This window comes from Pagrus major, chromosome 4, assembly GCF_040436345.1.
Source record: "Pagrus major chromosome 4, Pma_NU_1.0".
NCBI classification, from domain to species: Eukaryota; Metazoa; Chordata; class Actinopteri; order Spariformes; family Sparidae; genus Pagrus; species Pagrus major.
The window spans coordinates 28102573-28117194 of record NC_133218.1 but is presented as its reverse complement, the minus strand read 5'-3'; positions in this window follow the sequence as shown (position 1 = coordinate 28117194).

The following is a 14622-nucleotide window of genomic DNA, read 5'->3' as shown; positions in this document are numbered from 1 at the left end:
TTGGCCAAGACAATTGCAATAGGTGCATATCTGGTATTTACCACATACATTATAGAAGAATAGTACACTTTTAAACTGGCCCTAGACAAGTTGACATGTTTTAAGTGACTGTGAGGAAAACGTCATCAACAATAATACCACTTCTAAACACTAGGGGGTGTGAAAGTTGTCTGTTGCCACTTTAATGAGTAAATGGAGTTTTTGTTTATGATACTTACAACATATGTTTTAGAAGAATTTAGAAGAATAGAACACAATACCTTAAACTGGCACTAGAGAAGTTTTTTGGTTTAACATCATTATGAAGCATAATGTTGATTGCACAATGTAATGGCTGTATGATAACGACACCATCAGCGTTTAGATTGGTTCCCTATTGACCTCGCTTTCACTGTACAATTTTGTTTGCCACCAGGCACGAAATCTCTCGGGAAAAGGAGGATTAAGTGGCAATCCAGTCAGACTGGCTGGCTGGCACCACTTCTGTCTGCTTTCACATCTTTGTTATTGACTAAATGAATGAATAATCTCTATGTTGTTGTTAGGAAAATGGAAACCATCTTATTGTCTTTGCAACAGTGGCGTAACAAAAATACAACATGTCTAGGGGTTGGGAAAGTTTTTGAAAGTTGTCTGCTTCTACCTTAAGTCCCCTTATTAGACATGTATACGTAAACACTTAATAAATGGGTTGTAACACACTATAATAAAGTTGTAAGCAGACATAAGTTTTTAATAATGTACAGTAACTCCTCCTGTTGGAGGCTGCTATAGGAGCAGATAATGATTGACAATAGCATAATAAAGCTTTGTAGAAGACATTATAACTGTTGCAAAATATTCTACACTAATAAACACTCAAAAATGTCCCTATATCTGCTTTAAAACTGTATTATGTTGCGTTATAAACCATTTTAATGTCTGTTTACTCCTTAGAAATGCTAAATAGGGTGACTTAAAAGTTTTACTGAATTTACTGATTTGGAGTTTAACTGGGATTTTGAAAATGAATAATGTACAGGCTCTGATCGGTATGGATATTGTAACTCACCAGATGCTCCGATGTGTCGCGATTCCCTTGAGTGCAGCACACTGTTTGTGCGCATGCAGAAGCACATTTGTGTGGATGCCTTGCCCATATTTGTGTGTGTCTCTGTGCTTGTGCTGGTGTACCAATGATACATGACTTACTTTGACGCCAGTGGAGATGTTGCACGTTTGTGTGGGATTCCCTGTGTATGAGTGTGTGTGTGTGTGTGTGTGTGTGTGTGTGTGTGTGTGTGTGTGTGTGTGTTTTAATAATTTTCTGCTTCCTGTGTATGAGAAGCATGGGAGCACTTGTAACTTTCACCTCTACGTGGGAGAGACAGACTAAAAGGCACACACACACAGACAGACACACACACACACACACAGAAAGAGAGAAATTTTGTTCAGTTTACACGTGCTTGTATAATAATTGAATCCCCTCAGTCACACCAAAGACCACACACAGTTCAAACAAATCTGGGCTTCTGAAAAGAGCTGGGGACACGTGTATGTGTGTGTGTGTGCGTGCACCTGTGACAGAAAGAGCGAGACATCTCATTGAGTTCTGATGATTTTCAGGTACTTGAGGGTCCTCCTAGTTGTCCAGCGAGACCAGAGAACACACACACACTTCAATACAGTTAACTGCTGCAGAGTACACAGTTCAATGGAGAGCAAAGACGTAGTGTGTGAATGTGTGTGTAAGAGAGATCCAGTAGAGATAGACTGAGAGATCTAATGAAAACTGGAAGCAATGCACCATTCGTTTTTCATTTTCACATTCACATTGAAATTTAAATACATATATATTAATGTACGTGCAGCACATGCGAAGTGAAACGGGGCTACCGTTCGTCTCAATGAATACAGTTAACAATCAGTGAGCACACAAAGTACATGTTAAGTACACATGGGTCATTATGCTCTTGATGTTGGAGGAAAAAAAGGCTTTCCTTGCAGTCCGTGCTGTTTTGAAAATGAGCGAGTAATCTAGCTTCATGGTGTTCAAATGACAGAAGTTTTAAAAGAGCCATGGCCTACATACAGTGGAGTAATGCAGGGGGAGAGGGCAGTGAGAGAGACAGAGAGCAGAGGAGAATATGTGTGAAGACAGAGAGAGAGAGAGAGATGGAGATAGAGGCAGAGATCAGAGCAAGTGTGTTAAAGAGACACTGGGACAGAGAAGAAGAGCTATGCACTGGGGGACAAAGTGAAAGAGAAAATGAAAATGTATTCCCCAGCAGATGCGATTAATCAGGAATGACTTTTCCATCTTGCACTGCTCGGCTAGTAATGTCTGGCATTAAGTAATGACATCATAACCCTGTCCACCTTGCGATTTATAGCACAGATACAGAGGGAAATCCACCAAGCTGACCTAAAGGCACGGGCAAACAGGGTCCTAAAATCTGATGAAATTAATGAGTGGGCTCGAATATTTCATGCTCGCTAGTAAATACTGTACCACACGCAGCAGAATCTTACACCTATCTGTCATTTGAAATCAGAGAAGAAAAAAGTGAATTAAAAGAGCATGTGTATATCATATGGAATCGCTTGACAGAGCTTGAAATTATCGACGTCATAAAAGTGCTGTCGCATAGCTGGACCAGCTGTGTTTTAACACCCATTAGTATGCATGAGTAAATGTCATGTCAACTTTATCTGTCAGGCTCTTTTTCTGAACCATCATGTTAATGTTTTATCTGAAATCCAACTAATAGAGAACACGACATTCGTCTTTTTAACTGTTAGCATTGTCTACATACATCCAGCATCTAAATTAGGATCTACTGTATGCTATTAAAAACTCCATGTGCTGTAACAGGCTATAAAGCATTCTAATTTGTATCTCAGGTTAAAACTTTGATTTGGTTGGTAAGGAGATTTTAATGCGGCCACTTTGGCACGGCAGCTTGTTGCTGTTTTTCTGTACCTTGTGGTGCAGACGCCTCGCTGTGGTGGGAGCTGAGGGTTATTTCATAACACAGGATTACTCAGCCAGCCAGCTCTAAAAATAAGCATGAAATGAACCTCTCAACCAGAGTTCATAATGAAAGATCAGTCCGTGTGGCTACAAGACATCCACGAAAACCTATATCCAAATTTAATTTGACAAATTATTCAGAACATCAACAGCTGTGGTATATTTTTAACCAATTTCGGCGAAGGATATTATTTCCACCGCTTTCCAGTTTGTTGGCTGTGCTGTGCAATGCATTCTGGGAGCAGCGTAGTGGATTAAAAAAGCAGTGCTGCACATCGACCGCTTCGTGTTTGCATAAAATTGATGTCTAGTCTAACAAACATCACCTGCTATACCTCTCAGAACTTCCCAATGTAAATGCAGGACAATTCAGTATATTTATATTTTTCCCAGTGTTTTGTTGCCCCTGTCCCAACTTGTTTGAAATGTGTTGTTACCAGCAAATTCAGAATAAGTATATATTAAGAAAAAATCTATGAAGTTGATGTGGTAAAACATTAAATATGTCATCTACTGATTTCAGTTGAGGAGATATAAAAAATGATTAGTAAATAATCACATTCTGTTTAATTAATTAACTAATTCATTTACAGTGTTCCAACTTTTTTGGAATCAGAGTTGCATTTATACGTGTGCCTCCACTGAATTGTAGGTAGTGGTATAGTGTTTAGTTTAACGGCATAAAAAACACAATATTTTTTTGCAGGTTTTAGTACAGGAGAGAACCCGAAGCCTTGTCAGAAATAGGAAGTTTTTGAGGAAATGTTTTACAATCAAGGTGGTATTTAGGAATCACTTTGCTGATTTCAATTGTTTTGGTTCAAATCCTTTAAAAGTTTCCTTTGTTTACATTTTTCTCAGCTAAGCAAACAAATCACATTCAGATGTACTTTAGTATACATCAGCAACTTTCTTTCTGGACCACCCTACTTTTTTCTCTCTTCTGTTGGAGCCCTTTGCAGCGGTGGCCTCACTGCGTCAGCACATACAGTAGGTCTCATTGAAATGAATAAGGATACTGCTTTTTCTTTTAAAAATAGTGCCATTGTTGGTCTGAATCTAAAACTATTCCTTATTACTGTGTATCCCAGGGCTAGCAACCTAAAATAACACAGATAAAAGTAATATGGTAATTACTGATCCAGGTAGGGAAAATCACTTTTTGAAGAGAGTGCAGGGTCAGCTGGTAGGAGCTGGTAGGGATTCAGTGTTTTGCTCAAGGATACTTAAATAGTATGGAGATTTTTTTTTTGGCGTCCATCTGCTGTCGCACCCTACAGCTTTAAACCTGGGTGTCTGCTGGTCTGGTGCTGCTGTCCACTCAATGTAGCGGCTAAAGTATCTGTTAATGTGGCACTTTTGCTATTTTATTATTTCCGCTTCGCCTCTCTGTTAGCATGACATTTTCTATAAGCTGTAGGCTAATGGCTGGCTAGCGGGCTAGCATTAAGCAGGCTAATGTGTCTGTTAATGTTACATTAGTGTTATTTCAGTTTTTCTCGCTTAGTTCCATGGTTTAAGGGCATAGTATGTGTGTGTGTGTGTGTGCCACCACCGTTGCAGCACACCTACGCTGTGTGTGTGTGTGTGTGTGTGTGTGTATGTGTGTCGTGTACTCTATGACTGTGTGTGTGTATGCGCGCTCTACATATGGAGCCAATGAGTTACATTTCCATTTCAAAGCGACGAGTCAGCAGCAGCAGAAGCTACTTTCATCCATTAATGTGATTTTAAGGGAGAGAGCGAGACAGTGAGACACACAGAAAGAAATACATAGAGCCACAGTAATAATTACTCTCCCGGTTGGCAAAGGGTTCAGATTGTTTATTAGTGTCTCTGTCTCTACTCTCTGCTACCTCCCATCTCCCTCTATCTTTCCTTGTCTTTTTAGTCAAATTATGTGTACTCCACTTATCTGCTGAGCAGTCCAGTGGTTTAATGCAGCTGTCACTCACATTAACGGGTTCACTGCTCTCTAAAGTGTGATTGTTGTTGTGCCGTATCTGCTAAAAGTTGAAAAGTCGGCAGATGATGAATCATTTTAAAGAATAAACAGTCTGCGAGTGTTGGTGTTTGTCTTGGCCTTCAAGAGAAAAATGCTTAGGGTTAGATCCGTGTGTGTGTGTGTGTGTGTGTGCGTGTGTGTGTGTGTGTGTTTTAGGGGGGAAGTAGTGAGGGGATTATTTTGTGCTTGGGTGCCCTTTTGCGTGTAAATATCCATGCGTAAGCTAAAAGTGTGCGTGTGCCACTTTTTGTAGGCATCATGTGTGTGTACACAGCTTTTCTGAGTGCAACCATGCGAAAGCTGTACAAGCTGTGTGTCATATTAATGTAGTGTTGCAACTTGAAAGTGAATGTGTTAGTTTTAAATTTGTTTATGGATGTCTATTAGTGTTTGCTTGTTTACACACATCTGCATGAGTGGGTGTATTTGCTCGTGTGAGCTTGTCCATGTAAAGACATTTTTAAACTGTGTGTTTCCATAAAGTCTGTACATCTGTGCATGAATATGAGCACAGACACAGCATGGAGTACAAACATATGAGGCATGTGGCTGTCAGTGAGGCGATGGTTATTGCTGTGGCCCTGTGTGTGTGTGTTTGTGTGTGTGCGCGTGTGTGCACTTGCCTGCGTATTTGGAAGACTTCTGTGTGTGTCAACATTAACAGCTGGCATGTTTGTGTGTAAATCTGTGTTTATGCATTTTGAACTGAGTGTGTGTGTGCGTGTGTGTGTGTGTGTTTGTGTTTGTGTGTGTTTGTGAGTATGTCTGAGTATAAATGCATTAGCCACAGGCTATCGTTGCTCCAGTAGCATCGTTCTTATTCCATCCATTTTTAATGATCGGTAATGGTCGCTAGCAGTGTTGAACCTACATTGTAAGGACACGGCAAAAAATGGTCCCGTGGTACACAAAGTGAGGGAGACAGAGGAAGGCAGCCTGAAAAACAGATTGGAAAAGAGGGAGAGGAGAAACCGGGAGGGTGTTAATAGATGTTAGCTTGTGGAAACCAACATCATAGGAGCGCTGCTGAAAAGGTCCCGTGGCACACTGTGCCACTGCAGCACAGCCCTACAGGGAAGACGGTGGGAGAGGAGGAGGGAGGGAGGGAGGGAGGAGGTGAGAAACTGGCCGGCAGGCTCGCTGACTGACTGACTGACTGACTGTCACTTTGATTTACAGACTAAATGATGGACTGGTTGTTAAGTTGATTGATTGACTTGCTGGCTGATTGGTTATGTTACAGGCTGGCTAAGTGACTGACTGAGGCAATTGCTGATTTGTTGAAGGCTTTTTACAAGGTTGCTTCGTAATGGCAGAGCAGGCGAGGAAAGGAGGAGAGAAGAGAGGGAGCAGATGGAGAGATAAATGAAGAGCAAGGCCTCTTAATTGTGTTTAAACTCTACAAAAAAGGTTTGGAATGAGTTTCAAGGGTCCAAAGGCCAAGAAACGTACTGAGCACATAATGGCTGTTAAATTGTTTCTTGTTAAATTTAGGTTTTATTTGTTTCCATTAAAGACCACAATGTGCTTTATTACCAATGCTTCCTTGTGCCATCCTTGGGGTATATAGCAGGATTTTACTCACTGAAATTCAGTTGAATCAAATCAAAGTAAATCAAATCAAATTGATCTGTATTAAACTAAATTAAATAACATAGGGCAATGGAAACATTTGAAACAATTCATCAAACGAGGTTTTTTTAAAAAAAGAAGAGAGATTCAAACAATTTAAAACCATAGCTCTGAGGTTTTCATGCCACACTGATATCTCTAAGTTAAACTGAGCAATAACGCCCTGTCAGCTGGAGAGGAGAGGCAGGGAGATGGATGGAGAGGCGGAGAAAAAAGGCGAGGAGTGGTAAAGGAGGAGTGAGTGAGGGGGTTGAGGAGGAGGGAGGGAGGGAAGGCCTTAAGCAGTGTGATAAGGAAATAATAAAGGAAAGGTAGTAAAAGGCTCCAAGACTGTCTCCAGCTGTAGCAATATAAGCTACACACTCTCTACGCACACACTTCCACTCACACGTTCTCCCTCTTTTCCTCTCAAACACTCTCACAAATACACACACAGCTGTATGAAAATTGATGTTGCAGTGTCCTTTACAGGCCATTAAATCCGAACAACGGCAATCGCTTACTTCTGTCTGACAAATGACGGCTAAATAACACAGCTCCTCTGTCCGTCTGCCTGCCCGTCCTAAGTCCTGCTCTGAAATGCGAGCGTGTGATAGTCTGACTTTGTTTCTCAGACTAGTTAAAGGTTTTTTTTTAACCAATGTTCCCGACTCAAATTTGTTCTAATTCTGCCACATTTTGCGCGAGAAGACGGTATCGGGTCCCTTCAGCACATCTTCAGCACATTAGACAATAAGCTGCTTCTATGAGGAGTCTCAAGTAGTGCTTCTTGAATGTCAAAAAGCAAGCGATTCTCTCGTCTTTCTCCCTCACTCCCTTTCTTTCCTGTGCGCTCCACTCATCCCTCCCCTTTCATCCCTCTGCCCTTTTTCTCTCGCCTCATGTCTTTTCTCCTCTTTTCATCCATGACTCTGATTCCTCTTTTTTTTGTTATGTATCATCCCCCTGCTCCTTCTTTGCCTCCTTCCCTGTCATTCCTCTCGATTTTCTCTCCCCTCCTTCCTTTTCTCTCATTCTTCCTCCACGTCACTCCATCCTTCTCCCCCTCTGTCCCTTCCTGTCCTTCCACTCGCTCATCAACTTTCCCCACCTCACCCCTTCTCATCCTCCTCCCCGCTTTTTGTCCGTGCTTCTTACTCGTTCTCTCTCTCTCTGCCCTTTCGAGTCCTTTGATTAGGTTGTTGGCATTTTCATTGAGATGTCTATATGACCACTGAAATAACTCTCCTGTCACAGTCTCATCTGCCCTCTATCTACTTCTTCTCCTCTGTCTCTTCATTCCCCACTTGTACTCGCCAGCACTCCTCCTCTCTCCACCAACCTTTTATTTTCTCGCTCCATTTTATCCTCTTCCTGTGCTGCTCTCTTGCTTCTCTGCCAACATTCCTCTCAGTATCTCTGACTGTGTCCTCCTCCACCCTTTTCACAATTCTGCACCTCTGCTTCGCTATCGGTTACCCCTCTTTCTTGTTTTTGCCTGCCGTTTCGTTTCCTCATGGCTTTCTTCTCTCATTTCTTTCCCTGTATTTCCTCGGTCGCTTCCTTAGATCGTTTGTCTAAATGTCAGATGGCCACATCAGCCACTGTTGGTAGTATAAACAGCTTTCTGGACGGCACCACAGAAAGAGAGACACAGGGAGGTGGGGGTGAGCGTGTAGTGGTGGTGCTGGGGCCTGGGCTGACGCTGCAGTTTTCTTGTGTTTCTGGCAGTGAGGAGAAAGAAGATGATGTCTGAAAATAGAGAGAACATGTTTAAAAATGATATGGGGTGTGGGGTGGGGTGTAAAAGGAGGGAGAGAGAGAGTGGGACAGCTTATAGAGAAGAAAAATGAGATAAGAGGAGTGGAGAAGGGAGGAAAGGGAGAGAGGCGAGGAGAAAAAAACGGGGGAGGAGAAGGAGAGAAATAAAGAGAAAGGGAGAGGGAGAGCCTGCGTGTCTACATGCCTCTAATCTGTTGATGGTTGAGGGGAAGCAGACAATAAGCCATTATCTCTCTAAGACTTAGCTTTAGCTGCAGCAGTATGGCACTGCATACTGCTAGTGCCAAAGCAGCTTACAGCACAGTTATGTACCCAGGATGCACTGACACCCATACAGGAACAGGCCGGCATGTGAAGACAGAGTTTAAATAAGGATGATGATAAGATACCAACACACACAGCTTAATAATAACACTAACAGTGAAATCTGACATTAAGACCCAACATGTGAGGGATCAAAGCCGAGTGTAGCGTTTTTCATCTGTGATGAAGACGAGGTCAATCTCAGCTGTCGACACTTCTGACTCAATTTTTTTTCTCTCTGTTGCAGCAAAATATGTTCATTAGCTATTTTACACTTTAACACTCCCTCTGGTTAAACTGGGAAGACTGAAGACTTTTACCGCTCACTAACTCTAAAACACTCACTATAAATGAACTGAAGTTAGCCCGCTAGCCTCGCAACATTAAGGTTACAAACAACCAGCAAACAACCCATTATGCACCAGTCTCTCCATTCATAAAGAATATAACATCTGTGAATAAAATATGATTTCCAGAAATAATACTTTGTTGTATTTGGACCAATAACCAGGGTTGGGAGGGTTACTTTAAAAATCTATTCCGATACAGTTACTAATTACCTGTTAAGAAAAGTAGTCAGTAACGTAATCCAAGTATCACAATATTAAAGTAAGTAAGTAAGTAAGTAAGTGGGATTACCTCATGACCAACATTTGCAAATAAAGACGAGAGAAAAGAAAAATCAATAGGATGACTTATATTTAGTCTTAATAACGAACAATACACACTTGTGTATTTTGTTACACTCAACACTAGAGTGATGTTGTGTGAGATTTGTGAAGTGTTGTCATGTGTGCGCATGTGCATGGTTAGCATACCATTCTTTATTTTAAAATTGTAATCCTGTTTGTGATCCCCTTTCTACTGAATTTATCTGTAAAATAATTACATTAACATTCGGAAACTTAACTGGAATACAGTAACTTATACCTTTGTTTGTATCCTGACTACGTAATCTTTACATGTATTCTGTTACCAAGCCTGCCAATAACGTACTTAAACCTGAATTACATTTCTTATCAGCATAATAAGGAAACATCATTAAGGCATGTATCTGCAAAAAAGTCAAAAGTGACTTGAAGCACCTGATTGATTCAACTAAAACCACATTCCCCCCCCCCTTACTTTAAGCCTCAACACATTGATTGTGAAGGCTGGTCTCTGGTGTCAAGGTCCTGCTGCTTGTACTCCCACCATGCACCCTGACCACAAAACAGAGAACTCATAAAGCATTACCACTGATTATAATTGTGGCAGTAATTGCATTTTCCTCAAAGTGAATTTTGCAAATCAAATTAATAAATGCAAATTAGCATGAAGAGTGAAGTCCTTCCTAATTCCAGCAGGGAGGTTGAATAAAAAAATGTTATTTGTCGTTTTGTAAATGTGTAAGAAAATCTAGATGTAGAGACAGACAAGGCATGCAAAAATACCGGGGGTGTGATGAAAACAAAATCTGACTGGGCTCAGAATGCAAATACACAAACTGTATAGTTCCAGTGTGCCAGTCAAGAAGAAGAGTCAGGTTATAAAATTGCATCTAGATGGAAAAACTGATACTGTTTTCCATTGCCTTGCACATTTGGCTTTAATGTACTTAATGCTGTGCATCGTGAGCTGTAATGCTTACAGTTTTCCCTGTATTCTAATTAATATTTCATTATGGACCTGATGCATTTCCATATGCAGTTAAAAGTGAATGATTAAGAACTTAATGTACTTCCTACGGTGGTTATGTTTCTGTTGTTCTTCTGTAAAAAGGCTCCATGTGGAGACATGCGCCTCTTCGGATATCTGTGGAGCCCTTTTAGATTTTTTATTAACATCTCGTAAAAATCGAGCATTAGTTTGATTCTTTTTATTTATAACATTTTGTCCTGTTTGATTCAGGTAGTGAAACAGATCACGCTGCTCCTTTCCCCTTTTCCATTTGCCTGCACAAATAAGTGAGGAACACCGAGGAAATGGCATTGTGCAGGGGATGTTGTGAGGCTTTCAGTGAAGTTACACCAGTTGCCTACATTGTTAGGTTCTGACCCTTAAGTGCTTCTCATATTCATTATAAATTGTTGTGCAGAATGCTTTGCCATCATTTCCAGTTTGTTGCTTTGATGTTGCCATTTTCTGATGTAAGTGGGAGTGCAGAGCTGCGAGCATGCAGGGAAAAATGGTATCTGAAGGAGGCATGGGACACGCATCATAATGTTGGTATAAAGTTGCACTTGTGTTCTTGATATTGTGTCCATCCTCTGCAAGATGCATTACAGTCTGCGGTGATCAAACAGGAAAATGTCTCATAAATATACATGAAAAATCCACATTTACTGTCTAATAATCTCTTTCAGGCTGTCTTCCTGGCGCTAGAAACAGGAGGGAGGCCAGATTTGACACCAATGCTGTTAAAAAGCTGACGTCACTGCACTGACTAAGACAGTGAACAGAAAGAGGTGTCACATAGCCTGCTCCTCTTCTCTCCTCTCTCCTCTCCTCTCCTCTCCTCTCCTTTCCTCTCCTCTCCTCTCCTCTCCTCTCCTCTCCTCTCCTCTCCTCTCCTCTCCTCTCCTCTCCTCTCCTCTCCTCTCCTCTCCTCTCCTCTCCTCTCCTCTCCTCTCCTCTCCTCTCCTCTCTGACTCTTTTCTTTTCTTTTCTCCCCTCCTCTCCTACTTTTGATTTTAGCAGGCATTTTGTGGCATCCAGTAGCCTGCTGGTGTGGAGCTGTTTAGGGGGCATGAAGAGCTTTCTAAATGATGGCTAAATTTAACTAAATGACTTCCTCCACTCAGATCTGATATAATGTTCTCCCCTGCTCCTCTCCTCTTTCTGGATCTTTCTATCACTGCCTCATCCTTTGTAGCTGTTGTCCTTTTTCGCCTCCTTCCTCTCGCTCGCTCTCTATCTCTGTCCTGAAGTGTGATTTCTATTTCTCAATCTCCCTCCCGACTACACCCTCCCTCTCCTGCCTATTTACCTTTTTCATCTCCTTTTGTGTGCCATGCTCCAACCCTCTCCCTCCTCATCCCCTCACTTCCTTTTCTGCTAATCGTTTTGTTTTTTTGTACTTTCGACTTGCATTAAGGGTCAGACTGAATCTTTTCTCCGTCTGAAGCCTTTAAAAGGGGACTTTAGAGGAATTCTCTTTTAACATACGAGTTAAGCTGGCAGTTGTCTGTCTGTGTGTGTGTCTGATCGATCCACTTCGTCCCTGTCTCTGTCTCTGTCTGCTGCCTGCGGTAATGTGCCTTTGACTGGAAGCAACGACTAATTAGTGGATAGATCTTTTACCTGAGAATTATGGTCAGAAAATTGGAAAAGGATAATTGCTTGTAGATCAGTAGTCAATGGTGCCAGCCAACCAGGCTGAGTTTGTGGTACTCTATTCATCCACGGCACTGCCTAATTACCTAATTTATATGTATAAAGAATATCACTCATTAGATTACCATGTATATTATGTTACCGTATAATTGTGTCATAATGTGATGTAATATAATGTTATGTTGAAGCTGTAATTTATATATCCTAAACTGTGGTATCCAATTACTGTATTCAGACGTTTATGATTTATATATTGATACAGTTTCACATATTATAATGGCACAAGGTAATATAATGATACATCAAAACTCTAATCTAGTTAAATGTATTATTATTATTTTATGGACCCTGTGAGCCCAAGAAATAAAGTCCAAATTATTCTATTAAACACACTTCAGTAATATAATATAATATAATATAATATGATATAATATAATATAATATGTTGCCCATCCTTACCTCAGTAGAATAGCTCATACATATTAGAAATACATGTGTATTACTGAAGCTTATCAAGTCGGAGCCCACCAGGAGCAGCTGGCTAGCAACTGCTGCCCACTGCAGCCTCACTTAACAACTTTTTTTTTTTATCGTGTTGTTGCTGCAGCATCTACTGTAGCCTGTTATACTGCCATTATGTACTGTATTAGCCATGGCTGTGTTCAGCTTCGAGCGTGCAAGATGATCAAAAGTTCGGGATGCGCGATAATATCGGCACATCACTGGTAACGGCTTCAAAGGCTTTAAACTGAAATATCAACATCAACACAAAATGGACATTCCTGCTTAAGATGACACTTTACTCATGCACACTCAATGCAAACCGTTAACTAAGTAGGTTTCTTATTTTGCCAAGTGAATGTGTATATTTTTTCAAAAGCTTCGTATGTTAAGTTTGTTTTTTTGTTTTTTTTAAAAAAGGCTGACGTGTGCCGTTCGACCAGATGAGTCACAGGTGAAGTCAAAATCAGCTCTTACATTTAAGGCAATACAATACGCTTTCTTGTCCAGAGTGAGATGAGAAGATTGATACCACTTTTATGTCTGCATGACAGTGATGGTAAAACGCCTTTTCTGCTCCTTTTAGGCTTCCAACATGTTATGTCTGTGAAACTGAGGACAAATTGATACCACTTTCCAATAACGTCTGTCATTTGTGAGCATCTAATGAAACCTACATTATTAAACCAGCATGCATTTCTGTTCAATTTTGCCAATTGAACCTTACTTCAAGGCAAATTCAGGTACATTTTTTAGCTGGTGAACAGGTGTTTCTGGTTCTGATGTTCAAAGCTGACAGATCTCACTGTCAACTCTGCTCTGCTTCAGCATATCTGAAAAAGACGAGTGAAAATAGGAACTCTAGGTAGGTAATAAATGTAAATTGCAGAGATACTGTATATATTACTCGCGTACATGCAGGTTGATTTGTGCATCAGTTACATACAGTCAGCCCTGCTGCCTCACAAGGGAATCAATCAGCAAACCCCGGCTCAGCAGGCTATTTTCTATTTCCACAGTCTGCTCTGTCAACATGACTGATATGTTAATCAGAGTATTATTTATGGCTGAATGTGGAAATCATTGATTAATGCATCATATCTAGAATGTCATGCAAAATGTGTCATCTGCAGACTTGTTTTAATGAAACACTGCATAAAAAGTTATGCTGCGCTGTATTTAGTAATCACTGTTTATGATGACTGCGATTAGTCATCTTGCTTGCCAATTAAAAATTATACAATTTTAATTTGTTGTGAATTACAAGGCACAGCAAAAAATAAATAAAAAATATTATCTTTATGGTGTGGCCCTGTAATTTGCTTGAAGGAAGATGAGTCAAAATAAAAGCCATTGTAATAATAAATTGCTTTATAGATAATCTCCGAAACACTGATTGAATTCTTCTGTAAAGGTGAGTTTTAAAGTTTAGAGTTAAAAAGTTTAACTTCTTTTCCCCCCAATCAAAACAGGCAATAGCCTGTTTGAACTAATTCATCATCGTCAAGTGCTCAAGAGTAGAAAATATATCTTATCTAAATAGATCTTTGTTGCATTCCTTCTCTCCTCAACCATAAATCTAAGATAATCTAATCTAAAATAATCAAATTTAGTGAAAAATGACCCAAGAAAATAGCACAATGGAAATATTATGATGCTTATATCAAAGTCACAATACTCCATCAGAACGTACTGTAAGTGGACCCTTAAACTGGAGTGGCCAACAATGACCAGCTCACATACTCACCCACTGTTACTGTCTCCTCCTCGCACTATGAAAACGATATAAAACAAAGCATCACTAGATATTGTATGGCCTTTTCTCAGTACAATTGTCACACTGAATTTGGCAATTTACACATTTGATGATAAATTTTACCATGAAATAGAAGATGAACACAGCTATTAACACAGCTCTCGTTCTTAAATGTCACATCCCAGGAAACCATCTCCTTGTTTCCTCTTCATATTTGCATCCTCCCTCACTGTACTTAATATGAGCTTAATTTTACCTGCAGTGAAACTAAACTAAACCGGCCCCGAAGCAGTTTTTATTTATCCATTTTTCATTGCAATTTGGTTTACATTT